Genomic DNA, 6,410 nt, shown 5'->3' on the forward strand with positions numbered 1-6,410 from the left:
AGATCGTTGTCTCTGCTGGTTTGTGATGGCTGGTAACTGAAAGCAGGTGAAGGTCAGGAGAGCTGTGTTAGTGAAGAGCTGGCACATGTATACATCACAGCTGTGTAACTGTACATCAACAGCTCCATTTGGACCAAAATGTCAAGTGTACGGAAGATAACATTATAACCTTGAAATCTTTAAAGTACACATAAACAATGATTCATTGTACTATTTATTAGTGTAATGCTTAAATCTATATTTAATATGTATACAAATGAAATAACTTGCATAAGCTTACATTGTTTTTACTGTTCACATGCTCCCAGTTCATAGATATTATCTTTAATTTGTTTTTTTTATTTCTTTCTTTTAAGATATTATCTTTTAATTCTTGTTTTCGTTTCCTATTTTTCTTTTCTTTCTTTTTTGAACATAAGCTATTGATATCAATGTGGTTAGTACCTCACAACCTAATATATTTCTCAGTTAAAATGAATAAACCTATGAAACCTTGTCTTTAACTCCTTGTCAGATACCTTCATTTTTGTCATATCTGGATAATTCCAAATGTGTGTGTGTGTGTGTGTGTGTGTGTGTGTGTGTGTGTGTGTGTGTGTGTGTGTGCACGTGTGTGTGTGTGTGTGTGTGTGTGTGTGTGTGTGTGTGTGTGTGTGTGTGTGTATGTGTGTGTGTGTGTGTGTGTGTGTGTGCGTGTGTGTGTGTGTGTGCATGCGTGCTGGTCTTGCTATCTTGCTATCCATAATAATAGGATGTTGTATTCCCCATAAATATATTTTTAAAGAGCACAAAAATAGCTTTTTGGATACTGAGGTTAAGGTTAGGGTTAGTTTTAGGTGTAGGTGTAAGTGTAGTATTACAGTAATACAAAAATCAATAGAAATCAATGAAGGTCCTCACTTATACTATAAAATAAACTTGAATGTGTGTGTGTGTGTGTGTGTGTGTGTGTGTGAGAGAGAGAGAGAGAGAGCTGGTTCTTTTCCCTGCATTGCTGTTGCAATTTACCATGTTTACCAGCAGATGGCAGACATTACTAACCCATGCATTATCATGGTGCCATATTTCCTCCCCCACAAAAAATACATGCGAAATGCAGCCTAATCACATTTATCTTTTTTTCTTTCCTTTATTAACAAATCTTTTTTTTCTACATGTCATTTTCACCTTTCAGGCCTGACTGCCTGTTTGTGTATGTGTGTGTTTGTGTGTGTTTAGTCCCAAGGCCCTCCTCAGCCATGGTGGTGGCCTCCACTCTTCATTCTCTCCCTCAGCTACTTATTAAAATTTAAATCTTAATTGCTCCATTTAAATTAATTGGAAAGAAAAAAACTCAGCAGTTAGTCTGCTGAAATATTAATTTTCCCTCTTGACTACAGAAGAAATTCTTCACTGCACTGCACAAAGGAAGCTGTCCAGCTGTCCAAGAGAAGCTGTTCAAACTACAGACAGAATATCTGTGTGTGAGTGTATACAGATAGTGACACACACACACACACACACACACACACACACACACACACACACACACATATATATATATATATATATATATATATATATATATATATATAGAGAGAGAGAGAGAGAGAGAGAGAGAGAGAGAGAGACGGAGAGAGTTATAGTGATAGTTGGAGGCACAGCCTGAAGCAAAGCCTCTGAGCAAAGCCACTATGAACAATCGTATTCAGGTGAAATGAATATTCATACAAGCTCATACTGTGGTTTTATTTAATATTAAGCAGCTCAATGAATATTCACTGAGACAAATCAAAGTGAGCGTGTGGGAGAAAGGCTTGCATATGCCTATTCACAATACAGTTCTCAAGGACTCTTGAAAATTGCAGTTATTTCAAGTTCCAGCACACCTGACCAAGCTAATCACCTTTTGAGTCAGTAGAGACAATAAATAACTAATTGAGAAAAGCATTGCAAGGCCTGGAATCTTTGTTCTGTGGTGATGAGTCACTTAGCATACAAAGTGAAAAAAAATTCTGTTTTCTTAAATTAAATTATGTGCTATGAATGTGTGTTTTGCTTTGAATGCTGGATGCCAATATATTCTATATTCTCTCCATCAATCAACCTTTATTTACAGCACATTGTATCCATCAATCAACCTTTATTTACAGTACATTGTATCCATCAATCAACCTTTATTTACAGTACATTGTACACTGCATTGTAAGTAATATTTATATTCAAGGGTCTCCCATTTGCAATGCAGTCAAGCACTACAATACAAAGCAATGGAAAAATTGCTGTTGAACAACAAATGAAACAAACTAATGCACACTTTTCTAAAATGTCTAAAATGTAAAAGTAAAATGGGAAAACTATAGACTTTGTTTTAAATTCTACAACATTAACACAAATATGCAACATTTAACGAAAAGATTTAATGTACAAGTAAATGCATTAGGCATAACAGAAATGTGTGATAGTAACCCAGAAGTAGGATTGTATGGTTTTAATGGTCAATACATTACACAGAGCCTGATTCAGTGAGTCTAGCAGGTTGCTGTTGTGAGATGTGCCAGTATTTTAGGATCTTTGAAGTGTTCATAGTACAGTGTAACCCTACAAGTCAGGGTTAGTGATGCACAGGCCAAAGTAGTTCTTCCTCCAATGAGTATATGTGACCTGTAGCTGTGTACACTGACTTCAGTGATTACTATAATATGTTGTATTTACAGTCATGTATACAGTTTACTACAGCTTCACACTTTCTGTATTGTCTAGCTATCAAAAAGATACACAGGAGCACAGGTCTGACACTAAAAACTTTGTCTTAAGCCTGACATTGTGGCATGTGGCATGTTAATTCATCAGTAGCATTGCAATTATGTCCAATACTAGACTTGACTGTGAAATACGTTGTAATCTGTCATTTGTGACAGACAGCCCAACATACCATATAAATGTTACTTTTTTAAGATCAACTTCTTATTTGAGGTGAAAGCACATTAAAAGCTCAGCTATTCAGAGGAGCATGTCCCATACTAACTGGCAGAAAAGAAGCTGGGAGGCTATTATTTTTAGGAAAGTTCTTGTGCCACTGGGCTACATGTACTGCATACTTTATGTACACAACTGTTTCATTGTATCACATCTGAAGTGTTCAACCCCTTACCAAGCCATAGGCCCCAAAGTTTTATCACACACTTCTATAACCTATGAATAGCTCCATTAGTTTGCACTGATGTCCATGTAGTTACTAAATAATAAACCTTTGTATAAAACAAACTTGGAGTATTAATAGAAATAGAAAACTGGTACATGAAATGGCTATGACAGCGCATGGCTATATTGTTGTTGATAAGGTTTTAAGATAAGATTTAGCTTAGAACATTAAGTTTTACAGTTCCATTCACCACAGAGACACAGACAGGGCATATGATCAAAAAAAGGTTATTTTTAACCATTATTTTACAGTATCACCATTATATACAAAGAACCGAGTAGGCTGACTGAAAATAAATATATATGTGTGTGTGTGTGTGTGTGTGTGTGTGTGTGTGTGCACATATATATATATATATATATATATATATTTATTTATTTATTTTATTTATTTATTTTTTTTTTTCTACATAAATCTGAACACAGCAACCTTACATTACCTTACATTACAGATTAAGAATGTTTTGGCTTTCTCATGTAAAGTTACTCTTCTGGAGACACATGTTTCAGCAATGACATATTATTTTTAACTGGCAATACTGATACCATTAATACTCAATGTTTTTCCTCAGTTTTTGGTAGGTAAGGCATTTGGTTTTGAATGATCACAGAGTGAACCACTATGCTGGCGGTGTACTGAGAGCAGTCAGTGTCTCATCAACACTTGTGATTTCTCTAACATAAATTATTTTGACCTCATGATTCTAAAATTTCTCACTTGATAGCCTCCAAGCAATTAGCTTATACCACGGTTTTCAATAAGAACATTCAAGTATTACAGACTTGAGTATTACAGAGCTAGAATAGATATGGACTAGTTTAGAGTCTGTTAGGATTGAATTGAAATGTCTACCAAGAAATGTGTTACATCAATGCTGATTAGTCTTTCAGTACACTTTCTGTTGGCAATGATGGTGTCAATGTAAAATATTTCACTATTGTGGGAATCATTTTAAATGTGACATGTAAATCAAGTCAGTCCAATGGAATACTTGTTCTTATCAGTGCACACATATATTCATACATATACATATATAGGGAATTGTGTATATCTAAAGAGGAACGTGAGCATTTAATACTATTACCCCTCCAATAATTTATACAATAAACAGGAGCCTAAGTCACTTCCTTAATAATTTAGATGTAAGCTAATGTTGATTTATTCAGGAGGGCTATGGCCGGTGGGCAGCCCCACGGAGCTGAAATGTGTATTAAAGTAGGACAGAGGCAGCCGGCGCCGTAATAACATTTGGATAATTTTATTATGGCTCACGGCTCAGTTCATTTCCTCCTCCACTCGCTGCATGAAATTGTTTGATTCTCAGAGTGCCTTGAGTGAGCCGAGAAGGTGACACAAACACACGTGCACACAAACTTGCAGCAGACACACACTATGCATGTTCACATACAAGCATGCAAATTCACCCTCTCCTCACACTTTCTGTCTGTTACACGTGCCAACACACATATACAGTAAGATGTCAGTTTAAAACATGCACAAACACTCAAAGCAACACTCAACGCATCGCACACAGGAGGAGGTGATGCATCTCATTATTGATGAATGTTTTAAATATGACACTCAGAATGGAGCCTGACTGTGATTAATGCCCTCAATCATTCCTTCTAATGTCTGACCAACAGAGGGAGAGAGAGGGAGAGGGAGAGAGAGAGAGAGAGAGAGAGAGAGAGAGAGAGAGAGAGAGAGAGAGAGAGAGAGAGAGAGAGAGAGATGTAAGACTGAAAAGTTTTTTGGCTTGTTTAAATGCGAGTAAAATGACAATGGTGGATCATTCTATCACCACCGTGGCAAATGGTGTCCAATTACAATAATATTAAATTAATGTAATGTTTGGTGGAGGAGGAATAATAGTCTGTGATCATTTTTCATGGTTTGGACTAGATGTTTAGTTCCAATGGAGGGAAATCTTGACACTTTAGCGTACTGTTACATTTTAGAGAACTGTGTGTAAGCTCCATAAAGAAATGCGTTGCTGAGATTGGTGGGGAAGAACTTGACTTAACTGCACAGAGCTCTGACCATCAACCCCATAAGACACATTTGAGATGAAGGCCTCAGTAATGCTCTTGTGGCTGAACATAAACGAATCCCTGCAGCCATGTTGTATATCCTTCATATTTCAGAGGCTGTTTTAATTCTTAGCATTACATACAGTCACTGATTATAACTGTATGTCTATGCTGACGAGGTAAGTCAAGCATATTGACTAAAAGGGGGACTTTTATTCTCGTGCGTTCTTCACGTTGCAGCAGTAGCCTGTACAGCAGTTAGAGATTAAGTGAGTTTATATCTTGTATTTAAGCTATTAATGCGGGAGGTAAAGTTAAACATTCAAGGCAGAGCCAGTCCTGACCTCCTGTGGGCCCTAAGCAAAATTCTGCAAAGAGGCCCTCCTACCTGACCCATGAGCCATGGAAACTATTTGCAATTCACAAAGTCACACCTGACACCTCAGTGCTCCCATTAGATAATCACTGTCTTGCTTTAAAATTATGTATTTTAAAATGATGGACACTGAAGAGTTTGCCATCACAGCCATATATTGTCTGGACTGGGCTGGTCTCCACAGAATTTGCTGGTGCAAAGTGTGAGTTTCATTCCTTGTACGCACATTTGGACATGTTTATGCTTGACATGGACAGAGCAGAGAGAGAGAGATGCACTGTTCAGATAGCACATCAAGTTTTATTTATGAAACATTATTATTCTTTGCTCGCTCTCACAGTGTTTTTTTTTTTCTTTTCATGAGCAGATGGATTGTTCTAATTTATCATTATATCATTTGCAGGGCCCTACGAAATGTGCCGAATGAACATATAGAGCCGACCAGCTTTGCTTTGAGGCTGCAGTTAATGGAGACAGTTAAATGGCATGAGTGTCTTTTTGAGGGTTCTTTTGAATGGAAACATTTTTGCACACGTTGGGCAGTGAGCTAATCTACTAAGTGTAATAATAAGGTTTAGCTGACTAGTTTCTAGTCCTGCAGCAGCCATTAGTACCATTGGTCAAACCAAAACAAGTCAAAATCTACCAAAAAGCCTTTAGAGAAGAGAGTGGAGGCTGTTCTAGCAGCAAAGAGGGCCCAAGTCCAAGGCTGATACCCATGGTAGAATGAGATGTTTGACAAGCATATACATGTGATGTCCACATACTTTTGGCCAAGTCAATTGAAAGGAATACAAACTCGACTATGTGTGTGTGTGTT

Source organism: Pygocentrus nattereri, chromosome 4, assembly GCF_015220715.1.
Source record: "Pygocentrus nattereri isolate fPygNat1 chromosome 4, fPygNat1.pri, whole genome shotgun sequence".
In the NCBI taxonomy this organism is placed as follows: Eukaryota; Metazoa; Chordata; class Actinopteri; order Characiformes; family Serrasalmidae; genus Pygocentrus; species Pygocentrus nattereri.